The sequence below is a fragment of the Eretmochelys imbricata genome, chromosome 13 (genome assembly GCF_965152235.1).
Source record: "Eretmochelys imbricata isolate rEreImb1 chromosome 13, rEreImb1.hap1, whole genome shotgun sequence".
Classification (NCBI taxonomy): domain Eukaryota; kingdom Metazoa; phylum Chordata; order Testudines; family Cheloniidae; genus Eretmochelys; species Eretmochelys imbricata.
Genome location: NC_135584.1, coordinates 8327128 through 8341151, shown reverse-complemented (window position 1 = coordinate 8341151; position 14024 = coordinate 8327128). Strand labels below are relative to the sequence as shown.

General features: G+C 45.4%; 1 protein-coding gene across 1 annotated transcript in view; it reads right to left on the bottom strand.

The window, feature by feature from the left end:
* Positions 1–14024, bottom strand: part of LAMA5 (laminin subunit alpha 5) — a 160883-nt gene that overhangs the window by 95176 nt on the left and 51683 nt on the right. The gene's annotated exons all lie outside the window — the stretch shown is intronic.

Genomic DNA, 14024 nt, shown 5'->3' with positions numbered 1-14024 from the left:
ATTGGACGGGTCAGATTCTGGTTATATTTATCACTGGGGAGCATTCAAGGACATGGGACTGAATGCAGCAGGGCAGTATCCTGCACACAGTTCAGAAAGTCCAAATTCACCCCATCAAAATTCAAAGATCTGCCTGTCAAAATAACCACTCCAAGGCAGCTTCTGCATTACACACAGGCATGAGCAGGACAGCCACCCATACTGTATCAGCTCAGTGCTCAGAGGACTTTCTTCTCCAGGGCTGCAAATCACCACCTTTTACAAGCCTGATTGAATGCTTAGCGCTCTCATTGGGTTTCCTGCAGTTCACAATGGCAAAAACTCAAAGATGGAAAGCCCAGGGGCTTAAATCAGTAATTATCCTCATAAATAATAAAAAATAAAAAAATATATATAAAAAAAACCCACAGGGACACACTCCAGCAAAGCGTATGTTCCCCAGTCTGATAAATCAGCTGGAATTTACTTGGGGGCGGAGGGTCTGATAATGTTCAGTATGAAAGGAGATCATAATATTCAACTCCCTTCCCTGTGAGAAAGAGCCTCCAAAAAAAAAAAAGAAAAGAAAAGAAAAAAACGAACATCTCTCTTCCCTCTGTTGCTCCTCAAGTCTACCCTGTGATACCAAAAGATCCTCTAAAGAGATTTAGAGGATTGACCTGAGTACTTATCTTCCCTCAGTCCTTAAATCACATACAACTCCCACCCAACTCAATGTGAACGGAGCACAAATGGAGCAAAGGCCTCTGGGGCATGGGACGAAAGGAGCTGAATCATAGCTAAGGTAGTACTGGGCTGACGTTTAGCTCCCCAATCCGTACTGCTCACAAACAGGCAGTGCTAACAGTCATGGTCACCTGTACCTCCCACCGAGAAAGCCCATCTTGGCTTGAACCTGGAGCCCGGCAAATGCTTGGCCATGAGAGACGAGCTTTGAGATGTGCTCAAGAAAGGTTGTGGGGGACTGGGAAGCTTCTACCCTATCCATGATGCTGTCACAGGCTGCTAGGAAATATCGATCTGGTAAGTATCATTCCTTTTAGCTGCTTCTTAGACAGAGACCATATCATAAAACCCTGCCCTTGAGACTTGTACCGTTCCGGTCAGTCCTACATCCACCCAACCAGAGAGACAGCTGGGTACAAGCGAAGCCCAGAACAGCTTCTCTTCCACATACACCAGGTTCAGGAGAGCAGGCAGAGAAGACCTTTCTGGTTTCAGCTTGCCTAATTGCACTGGGCTACTCCCAATTAGTCCGGACACTGATTTATGCAGCTGCGTCCTTGCCAAGAATGAAATAAATATACTCTTTGGACAGCTAAAATGTCAGTGCTAGAAAGAAACAAAAGCTCAAGTAGAAATTCCCCTCCCCAGCTGGCACCAGCTCACTCCAAGAATCCCCACTCTATCACCCTGTCAAATGGTGATATTTACGGGCAGATGAAAATCTCTTGTCAGGCAAAATTCTTAGCATCAAACACACCACAAAGGGCATCTCATGCTTGCAAGAGGTGCTGATTTGCAGCTCTGGGGTCCCTCCAGGCAGAGAGCTGGCACAATATGGGAAGCTGACCTGCCAATGCCAATCTGTGTCTACTTGACTAGGAGGCACCTCCTCTAGGACTGAGAGAAGAATGAAGACTCCATACCCATTTAGTCCTTCTCCTGAGACTACCAGCAAGGGGCCCAAAGGGGTAGCCAGCGAGTTGCGATTTTCTGTGCACTGGTAAGTCCCAGCACCAGTCACATCCCCAAGCCACATAGCAGCCACTTGGTATCAAGCATCACGTGCTTTGAAAACAGCAGTAGCCTGCCACAGGTAGTTTCTTAAGGGAGAAAAGAAAAAGACCAGAGCCAGGGAAGAGGCAACCAAGTCTCCCAAGCTGTTCATAAAACACACTTCCTCGGGAGAGACCAGGGTTTGGTGGGATCTGGCGCGACCATCCTTATGACAACGGGAATGTAATGCAGGTCTTAACAGACAGCCCTGGAAATTGAAGCATGGGCCATGGCAGTGCCAGCTTCCGCAGCAACGGGTCTTGGGGCTGGCCAAGTCCCTAGCCTGCCCCCAACTGAGCACACAAAGCTAGAGTTAGCATCCAAGCTTGCCCCCTCCCTGGGGGTTGGGCTTTATTGAGAGCTTGGAAAGATCACCACAAAATAAACTTCCACCTGAACCTGCCTCTTCCTAGGGCTCCAGTCAAGATCCCCCGCTGACTCAGAGAATGACTGCTCCCCACCCACCGCAGCAACCTTAATGTAGGCTGGTAGCACCTGAATTTCAGATTACTCCTCAGAAGAGCCCTGCATTCCTATATACAAGGTTTGCCATTCTGTCCCTTGCCTAGACCGCCTCCTGGACGGCCTGCTGCTATGGGTAAGAGGATACTCCCATCATCTCTTGACGTTCCTTCAGTCCTAGGTCCCCTCATGGTGATGGCCAACAAGCCCTATACTTGCCATGGTGCTTTTGGAGGACAAGGATACCTGCTCACTGACAACCGGACTGAGGACCGTATCCATTTCCCATGGCAGGATTTGAGCTTGCTGCCTACAAGTAAAAAACTCTGGGGCAGATCCTCGGCTGGCACAGAGCGTTACACCTCTGCTGAAGACAATTTATACCAGCTGAGTGTCTGCCCCTCTACAGCCCAATGGCAATCTCCAGCTCATTCCCCCACAAACCTCTAACATAACTTGGTATCTCCTCGTTTAAGACAAACCCCTCCAAGTTCTCCCTAAAGCCCAAATAGCAGAGGGAGCTGAGGGAATGGCCCATGGGAAACGCACACCAATTAAATCAAAGTTACGACTCAGACAAACTAAGATTTATAAATGGCCACCCAGCGCAGGTGCACGTTACCTCTGTGAAAACAGCGCCAAAGCTGAAAGATGAAACACACTTTTCACATGGCTAAAGCAAAAACCTCACTTAGATACAGGCCCAAGTTCCTCTCTGTGGTTCATGCATTTCGAGGGTATGTGAGACTAAGATCGCACCGAGGGACAGCGTTTTCTGACCACTAATTCTTGTAACCAAGCTGTTATTTATTAGTGAAGCCCCAAAGGCCAGGCTTTCAGTCAGCTGCTTTCCCTCCAGGATCAGTTCTCACAGGTTGACATCTGTTTCTTGGCATGGGAAACATGGCTGAGTACCAGCCAATGAAGTTATGCATTCCCCTCTGTTATAAATCCGTCTCCAGCTTTATTCTTCGGGGGATAAATTAAATGTTCCCACTGGAATGCAACATGGCTTTTGGCTTGACCAGATCGGCTGTAGAGTTCCAAGGTATCCAGAAGCATGCTGGACGGCAGCACTAGGAAAGCAGCTGTGCACCTCGCAATTCAGAGAGACAGACGGGCCCAAGTTCTCTTTAGTCGGTATCCTCCTGCAAGTGAGACAGGCGTGACGTAGCAGCCTGGCCCTGAGGCTGGAAACTAGGAACTCCCCAGGTCTAAACCCAGATCTCATACTGAATTGCCATAGCTTTGGCAAGTCACTCAGGGTCTCATTTTCAGCTAGCGAGCACCCACAGCTCTGAGGTCAACGAGAGGTGCAAATACTCACGGCCTGTGAAAAATAACAGCCTTAACTTCCTAATGCACTAGCTTCCACATGTACCCAATGGGGATAATACCCACCTCACTGGGGGTATGACAGGGATTAGTCTGTTATTTCTCTGATAGTAGCACCTGTGAGCCCCATTGTGATAGGTGCTATGCACACAGAGAACTAAGAGTCCCTGCCTCAAATAGCTTACAACAAGGTAAGGATAAGATTTAAGTACAAGTCCACCTGTAGCCACCTGTTGTCTGACACAGACTGTCAGCGCTTGGGGCAGGGACTGTCTTTTTGTTCCATGTCTGCATGGCCCCTAGTACAATGGGGTCCTGGGCCATGACCAGGGCTCCGAGGTGCTACATACTACAAATAGTACATCATATTAACAACGAGGGACAATAGGTGGATACAGGCAGACAGGGCAGCCCGAGGAAACGAGACGATACCAATCAGCATGACAGGCACTGGTCTCAGAGCACTAGCTCAGTAACGTGCTTTAGCTTAAAGCACACATTTTCAGAAGGGTGTCCGTCTGAAAGACCGGGCCTAGAAATCCTGAGGTATATTATCCACTGTATCTCCTGTGGGACACCCAAAAACACTGGCCACTTTTGAAAATGTAGGCTTAGCTTCCCTTAACCTTTCCCTGCCTCAGTTTCCCCCTTTGTAAAACAGAGAGAATATCCATCTCACAGGGATGCTGACACGTTTCACTCTTAGGAGACTTGGTATTGCAAGCAGGAGCCTGGGAGCAGCAAGCCTGTTCTGCTGAAGCCATGCTGCTAGTGGAAGTGAGGATGCAATCAAAGCTACCTTGCATATGCCTCCACATGCTGCAGTATAGACACACCCAGAGCGTTTGCAAATTGCTTTGAGATCCTTCCAGGAAAGGTGCTATCGAAGGGCCAGCTGTTTTTACTATCTAGGCATAGTCTTTCTGAGACCAAGGTATGTGTTTCTGTCCTTCCATTCAAGGAGAATGGTCCGAAGCAAAACTTTAAAAACAGACAATGTTGGTATCTTTGGTATTTATCTTCCCACCCCCAGAGGTGGCCAGTGACAGGCAGCAGAACCCTGCAAGCACCCCACAGAAGCCAATTCACTGCTCTCCAGTTTCACACTGGGAAAGTAAAATTTGCAATTACAGGCACAAGAGACCCATCCTTGACTCACAAGTCATCCTTGTTCCCTGCTCCAGTGTTACAGATGCGAAGCTCCGCACTCCTGGATGGTGTTGATTACACTGCAATCTAATCTGTCTCTGTGTGTGTGACTACGCACAAATGTTACACAGCTTGACTCAGAACACCCTCTCCCTCAATCCCACGCCCTGTTTAAAGTGAAAATGACAGCAGAAAATGAAAGAACACTCCTGGCTGCAAGCTGTATTGTTCCAGAAGTATGGGAGCTGTCACAAGTAAGTAAGTCAGGAGGTCCGTGATCTCTGACAGCAACCCCTTACATTTGTGGGGGAAAAGGTTTACTAGTCTCAGTCAATTAAAAGCCATCTCAGCAGTTTTGCATGCATGACGCACAAACCCACCACTCGATTTCTCTCTTCTACAGAAACAGATTTGGGACTATTGTGCCCACACTGCTGGCAAATTTTTTCAGATGCCAGCAAGAATCCCACTCACGTAGGAAGAGCAATATAGCAGAGCCTGGACCTGCTGTTATGGCGAGGGGAATTTTACCATATAATGTCTTATGCCTCCCCTGACATTTTTAAAAAACAAAACAAAACATGAAACGTAAGACTGAGGTCCTAACACTAAGATCCTCTTTTAGTATGAGCCATGGTGTCCTAGCAAAATCCCAGTTCATGTATTGACATTCCACCTCTAAGTTCCCCCCTGCACTTTCAAAATGACAGCATTCTTCCACTGCTCAAGTTAAACAATTGCGTAGCAGTGTTGTGCACTATTAAACTGCTGCTTTCCCCCACCAGAAGTGGCTGCACTTTAGTGGCAGGATGTAGTGGTCCCTATGCTGTATATCCAATCCTCACCAACCCCAAGGTGTTATGAGGCTTAATCAGCATTTATTAAGCTAACTGAATTTTTATAGCACATTTTGCATCTGAGTATCTCTAAACATCTTCATCATCAGAGCTCTCTCTCTTGCAGGAGCCATTCTTGCTCATGTTACAGAAAACTTACAGGATTCTGTGACCTTGGCAAACCCAGACACTAAACTGTGACATGCAGCTCAGTGCAATGGTGGGACATCTTGTTAAATCTGGTGGATTTCGGCCCTCCTATTTTTCTGAACATGACAGGCTGCCGAGAAAAAGAAAGGCAAAATGACTGTATCAAGTACGTATGTTGAGAAAGTTATAAAGATGGTGCAGTAGCCCTAAAAATGGAGAGAGAAAGCTGGCAAGAAAATCCTTTTAATTCCATATTTAGTCCCAATACATTTCTGCCCAACCACCACAGAAAGAGAAACTCAGTAGTGTTTTTCCAAGAAGCTTTATTTAGCTCATATTATCAGTCAGATGAATAAAAACCTCTATACTCCCAGAGTCCTGGCCAATTTTTTTCCTCCATAGAGAAAGGGGTTGCCGTGCCAAGTTTAGTGCATATGCTCAAAAAAACCCACACACACTGATCTCATTGATTCTGGCACATGTTTTATGGAGTCGGGGGGAAAGATTCAACCCTAGAGTAGAAGCTTTGGTGACCTGCAACACCGGAATGAGGTTAGCAGCAGAGCAGTGGTCCAAGCAATAGCAAACACTGATCCACACAATCCTCTCCCTTAGGCGATTGGTGCTGTTGTGGGAAGAGCTGGGTGCATTTTTTTCAGAAAATATTAAATTTGCTTTAAAAAAATGCATTTTTCAGACACAAACTATTGGCAAGTTCGGGGCAAATAGTTTAGCTTTTAAAAAAAGATTTTTCTTCCAAAATAATTGTAGCTGTTCATTTCAACCCTTTCAAGATGAAATGTCTTGCGTGCTTTTCAATCCAAAAAGGATAATTTTTGTTTTTCAGTTCAGTGAGAAAAAAAAAAAAAAACTGCTTTGGTTTGAAACGAACCATCCCCCTGATTTTTCAGTTCAGCTCCAAACCAGGAAAACAATTCTACGCTCAGCTCTGCTCATGGGGTGGAGCAAGGGAAAAAAAGAACAAAATGAGTAATACTGAAATGCAGTCACATTATGCACCTATTCAAGCACCTCACTGCTCAGGAAGTTGGTCTCATCACAGCTTGGCTAAAGATTAACCCCCAAAATACTGGGACAATCCTTAAGGAGGATGAAGGAAGTCTATGGGGTACAGTCTGGAAAAATCACACTGGAGATCTGGCTTGGGTTCATAGGCAAGAATTATATTTTTGGACTAGGAGGCGGCCACCAACTTGTCCATAATACAGAGTCACTATATACCTTGACACTATATGGATGTCTTTGCTCAGTGAGGTGCCCAGACCAGGATAGTAGTGGTGAGGATGGGAGGTTTACTGGCAGAGTGCAGGATGAAGCCTGAGCATCATGTGTAGCATGGATGAGGGGCTCTTATTGGATGGAGCAGCTAATTTACTAACAAGACAGAATGCAAGGGTCTGTATGCAGTGCTATACAGCTGCGGCAGCAGGTAAGTCTATTAGAGACAGACCATTCAAGTATGCCGGACAATGTTAGATTGTTATTTAGATCACATCAGACATGTGCACAGTCCTTAGCAGAACACAGCTCAGACTAGTCCCTGACCTAAAGAAACTACCAGCTAAATTGGACAGAATCAATATGACCAAAGGAGTAGCCTTCAGGATAGACTATGACTTATCTGCTCCTATCAGCAACGGACGGCTAAATGAACAGCTGGTTTTTAAGGAAAGATGTGAATGAGGTGGAAGATGCTCAATCCATAGGAACTGGGAACTCAAGAAGAGGCTGCACCCAAGGAAACTCTAAATTGAAAATGGGATAAGGTGATGATAGAACCAACTGACTCAGGGTAGCCTTAGATTTCTACTGTAGATCTACCTCACTTGGGCTAGCTGCAGTACACTTCTGCGGGACATTTTCATGCTCTGTTGTGCCCGCTACATTTGTCACCGATGGGCTTCTTCTTGATGGATGGCACAGATTTTTTTTTAAGAGCAATGAAGTTATCATTAAGAGCAGCATTACGTAGGTTTGGTAGGTGGAAGGGAAGTTCTGTGAAATCTTTGACCAGGAAATCATGACAGACACTGGTGCACTTTAATTAGCAACCAATTCTCTTTCCAAATAGTAACATTTTTATCTCTGACTGAGATTGCAGTTATCAGCTCTGCATCACAGTCATTTACAGGCCATTCAAATACTTGAAAAGATGGAACAAGTTCAACATCCTACAGAGGATGAGATACTGATGAGGAGGAGCCAAGCAGCCTTGTCCGCGATTAGAACCCCTCTGAAATATAATTCCAACTAATTACTCCTCCACCTGACAGCTCTGAGGTTTTGATGAGTGAAACCAGCACACCATGAATCAGCAGCAAATCCACCCACTTTGGAACCATAAATTCTTGGGTCTGAATTAGCAACTTCCTGTTTGTCCCTCAAATGAGGGAGAGGCACAGGAGTGTTCAGAAATAGCAATCGTTAATAAGAAGTCTGTACTGCTTTTTATTCCCCTCGCCTCTACATGGGGAGTTATTTTGTAATAGCTATTCCTGATTAAGCTAATTAAAAATAAAATGCTCTTATTCTAGAATACGAGCATCTGCACACTGCGTTCATCAGGAACAGTTAATCTCCTTTAAATTCACCCAATGCCTTATTGCAGATTAATCTCCATGCGTAGACAAGCCCGAAAACATGACTTCAGTTTCCCGGCCATTGAAGATGAATGGGAAAATGCCACAATGAACTGGAACAAGAAACACAATGAAATTCTTTTGTGACATTTGGTTTTATTAATGACCTGAATACACACCCATACTGCACTTGCATTAGCAAAAGATCTATTCAGTTGCACTTATTACACATAAACCATCTCACAAAAGGGGAGGAATTGAGAGAGACTTACTTTAATGGCTGGCTCAGAAACAGGACAAGAGACCTACTACTAGAAATCACTGCCAGAGGAGCTCTGGTTCTGAAGCTAGATTAGGGTTCTAATCCCAGCTTCCGACTGCTTGTGATTATGTAGTAGCTGTGTATGTTTTTCCACAGCACCTGAATTTGTTACCATGAATTAACAGAATAGCATCCTGCAGGAAAAAACAGGCTGGTTTCTGCCTTGCTGTTGCTAGATCTTCTTGGGGTATGCACAGACGTACACTGTTACAGACCAGAGCCTCTGAAGAGCCACAACAGAGAATGAGCCACTTAAAGGGTGTTTAAAAAAAATGACTGAGGCTTTTGTCCCCTCCTTATTTAAAGGGCCCATCTCCTGTTTAAAGGCCCACAGAAAGTAGAGTTCAGCCACCCTGTTCTACACTCACAGCAACACCATGGGGACTGCAGAAGGCCCCCTGAAGAGCCATAATGGGGCACAGGGCCACACAGACCAAGCTCGGACACTCGCAGCAGGAAGAGGCCCACACCATGGTTGGAGAGTCCACAAAGTGCATACCCACTGGGGGGAGGAGGAGAAGCAGCAGCCTGCAGCTACGGCCTTATAAGGGGCTGCACCCCAGACAAAGAGGGGTTCTTCAGGCCCCAAAACACTGGAAAGAGGCTGCAGCACATATACCCTCCAACAGAAATAGTAGCAAATACAAACAATTCATAACCAAACTGGCCTGATCTTGAGCTTTCTCTCATAGACAAATATATTGGTCAGGTGCAGAGGTACTGTGAAGCCATAGCGTATTTGCCTTTCTTTTTATATTTGACTTTCTCTAGCTCAGTAATGTGCCCCCTTCCTCCCTCTCTTTGTACCTGGGCCTTTTATCCTTTCTTCTCATTGATCAGTTTACATATCTGTCACAGCAAAGTCTCCTTACCAATCTGCTTGACTTCCTGCAGTCATTGGACCATCAAGAGGCAGCCTCATTTATTCTTTGCCCCAGAGGACTCAGACCTTTTTCAAAATATTTTCTGGAGTTGTTGCTGATAGATACACATAGATGGTTTCCGTTGACACAGGAAAATATTTCTGAAGGGCTAGATTGTGTGTTTTTCCAGGTTAGTGAAAACTCATTTTCCCCCTTGTCATTTTTTGCTTTTGTCCTTTTTAAGAGAAAACATTTAGGCTCTGTTCCCGCAACCAAACACTTGCTCACAAATAACTTTGTGCATGCAAATGGTTCCATTAGGACTACTCAGGTGTGTATTTGAAAGGTCGGGACCCTATTGTGTAAACACACGTGTGCACACACTCTCGCTCACTACTGTTTCTTTCTCTTACCCAGAACACATGGTCCCTCTCAAATTTATAGGTGTGTCCAAATCTCATGATAGGAAAAAAATGAGGCTTCTGCCATCTGGAAGGCAGGGATCAGTGCACAGCAGTTACAGGATGTGGCATATGTAGCTTGCTTTTAGGTAAAAGAAATTTATCCCCAGTTAAATGATTTTTAGGAGCAAACTTTTCAAAGCAACAACAAACACTCTTTAAAGGTGGTTACAAAGTCCACTGTAGCTCGCCCTGCCTTCTGCCCATACACACAAAACCCTTTAATGTACCTCATATCCCTCCCAGACAGAAACCAGAACAACATTCCTGAGAAGGTGAGCTACTTCTTATCTTTCTATGGTAGGTTAATTATGGAGGAATCTAGCCGGACTGAAATACAGTCAAATCTCTTTTCCTCTATTTCCAGGAGAGCGCTAGGGATCCTATCGATACTGAATATTGCTGTCACTGTTTCCATGGCTCAGCATGAGCAGAGGAGTCTTTTTACTGCTAGGGTTTTGGTTAGGGCTCATTCGACATGCCATAGGGACAAAAATCCCTTCCATAAAAATACAAGGCTACTGCCATGTTCAGGGGCAAAACCGTGTATAATCCATCACCCCCCTGCAGTCAATGGCTCCTTTTCCCTCTTGAGCACAATGGGATATGGCCACTTCCCCAAGAGAAACAGAGCACTCAGATCAGGGAGGAAAGACGTCCACAGTTTAACAAGGACTGTTTCACTCGAATGGAACAAGGCCTTTTGCCTAAAATTAGTGGGAAGAGGGTGTGATATGAACAATGGTCCCAGCACCCGTACCAGGCTCTTCCCAGCCCACGAGCCCCAAGGCACTTACTTTGTTTCCGCAATTAATATTTAATAAGAAGCCTTTATTGCTCCTGCAGAAATTTAAGAACGCTTCATGTGCTCTTAACAATATGGTCTTTTAAGCACCACAAGCAGGGAGAAGGGACAGTGGGGTGTAATGGCCTTTGCAGAAATTCAGGAGATACATGCTCTGTAATTTAAAATTAATTAGCGCAAACACCTGGTCCTCAGGGAGCTCTGAAGTGAGAAGCTTCTCTCCAGTGCCTGAAAGAGGGAAGCAGATAAGAGATGGGAAAAGAGCACAGGCAAAAGCCTTGTCAGTATTGGGCAGGATCCCTCCTGGGAGCTGAAAAAGTGAGGTACTTAACCAATGCCGAGTCTGGGATAAACTGGGAATAGAGTTGGGACCACTCTGCAAAGCTTCAAATAACCTTTTCTGTTCTGTTTTTATTGGCCTTCTGGTTAACGAACCTATAGGGATCCCATTTTCAAGCTTTCCTCAACACCCAGAGGCCTAGAAGCTTTTTTCTTTCTTAAAATGAAAATTGAGATTATCCCATAACCAAATGGCTTTAGGAGCCGAGGCTTTAAAAGAAAAACACTTAAGAGCACGAGACTTGTGTGCCTAAAAACCACAAGTTGGCAGCACAGATCTGAATACCGTATTTTAATTTTCCTATGCCATAAAAAATGATCCATTCCTTTTCTATAAATAGCTGAACCCAGCCTAAGACAAGGTAAAGCATTTCCCAGCAAGAGCATATATATATTAATTCCAAAGAGAATGGTGGATTTCATACACAGGCTTCTGTTCTTCACAGCAGCTTCTCTCCATAAGAGTCGTTCTTCTACAGATTAGTGCAGTGTACATTTCCGGCCAAAAATAGTCTGAAAACTAGATCTGCAGCACCTGACTGAGCTGGGACAGATCGGTGCCATCATAGTTCGGCTGGGCAAGCCTGGACAGCATTTGCCATAAAAAATGATCCATTCCTTTTCTATAAATAGCTGAACCCAGCCTAAGACAAGGTAAAGCATTTCCCAGCAAGAGCATATATATATTAATTCCAAAGAGAATGGTGGATTTCATACACAGGCTTCTGTTCTTCACAGCAGCTTCTCTCCATAAGAGTCGTTCTTCTACAGATTAGTGCAGTGTACATTTCCGGCCAAAAATAGTCTGAAAACTAGATCTGCAGCACCTGACTGAGCTGGGACAGATCGGTGCCATCATAGTTCGGCTGGGCAAGCCTGGACAGCATTAAGTCATTCCAAGTCCGTAGGAAGCTTAGTTTCCCAGGCTACGTTTGGCAGGGGTGTTTGATGTGCAGTCAATCAGATGACCCTTGTGAGAACACAGGGAGGTGTAAAACACTGAATAGCCTCCACACAGGCTGCTACCTCCAGTGGAGTGCATAGGTTAGATTTGTGGCTGTCACACGAAGAGTAAGGTTGCAATGAGTGTCGTATGGGTGCTTAATTACATGTCTATTATACAGTCACCAGCTGGAGGGGAGGTGGATGCCCTGATCTTGCAGACACTGAAGCATGTGCATAACTTGACATACAGGAGGCCTTATGCTGAGCTCAAAATTAAATGGTCTTTGTTTGGCAAACACTGGCCACGTCAGTCTCTGACAGCAGCCAAGCAAGTGTGCACCAAAGGCAGAGGCATAAACAACTAGTCACTTTTAAACAGGACTCCGGAAAAAAAAAATACACTGCTCAGAAACATTGTTTATTTCAATGCAACTTAGAAGGAGGGCAGTAGTGAGATGTCCTATTTATTTATTTAGATACATAAAAACATGCCTATCCCAAGGGGCCTTTCATTGTAAATAAACAATATAATCACGTAAATGGACTGAACCAAAACTGCACCTACCAGCCTCAAGCCAGAAAACAGCTGAGTAAAGACAAAAATCAAGCAATATCTATCCCTTATCAGATTGGCACTGTAAGCCTGAAACATGTACACAAGTTTTCATCTCGCTGTGGAAAGGCGAAGTGGGTCCTGTTCACTTGCTGTGGCAGGTGACTCCTTACCTCACTAGGATATAAGGGAGGATCTCTAGTGAGGATCTAGGGTGCAGGCGGAGGTGTCAGAAGGAGGAGCCGTAGGAGCAGCCCAGCCCAAGGAGAAGGCTGGAGCATAAAAGAGATGGGCCCTAGGTGTATCCTAAACCTGCCAATTCAAGCTGTATCACATCAAACAGCTGCAAAATTGAGAATTCCTCATGGAGAACACTGCGCTGGCTGCTTCCTCCCTTTTTATACTGAATAGGCCACTGCTGGAGAAATCCACCGACTGCAGCTTGGTCTGAGAGGTAATATCAGTCTAGAAGCCAGAGCCCATGGGCTGACCAGTCACCTAGGGAAAATGTAACCCCATGGTGCTAGGCTGAAACTATCCTGTCTAATCTTCTACAGAGACACTGGTGCGGAAGTGGGTTACCAGTCTGATGTGGTAGCATTATACACACACTTTGCACTGGTGTAAGTCATTGTACAAGGGCAGGCCACATTGACTTGAGTCCACTGGACTTACACCCATGCACCAGGATGGAATTTGGCTCACTGAGCACATTCTAGGCCTGACGCTCCACTGCCCTGCACCCTATGCAAATAGTCACACTTGTGCCAGGTGGGGCTAAAATGCTACCAGTCAGCATACTCCACTTACTCCCATAAGCGGTAGCTTTTCTACCCTCACTTTGCACAGGTGTCAGTGGTATCGCAATGTACAACCCAACATAGAATCAGGTTTCCTCACACCCCAGTAGGTATGTGGTGATGTCTCCATTTTACAGATGGAGAGAAAGAGCAGAGCAATGAAGTGAGTTGCTTGAGAACACAGGAGAGTCAGGATTAGAACTCGAGTCCACAGCACCCATGCCATGCTCAATCCAAGCCTCATGACCAGACCCCTGGCAGGGCTCAACTGATTCACAGCAAAACCAGAAATCCCCCTAACTCGGGAGGTTTGCCATACATTCGGAATGCATACCAGGTAGAAGCTGGGACCAGATCAAAGCAAACCAGACAGACTAAACAGGATCGAATGTCAAAAACATGAAATCTGTGGTTTTCATAAGAAACTGGGTGAAATGCAGTTACAGCTGAGGTTTGCTTTGACATGTGGGGTCTGTTGGGACCCCAAAGGCTATGGGGTGCAACTGCCACTCCGTTCAGAACCTCAAGTGTGCAACCATCGAATCGACTTATAGCAAAAATAATGGTCACACCAACACCTGTGACACATGGCTCTCCATGGGTGTCACAGAGCTCCATCTTAAAA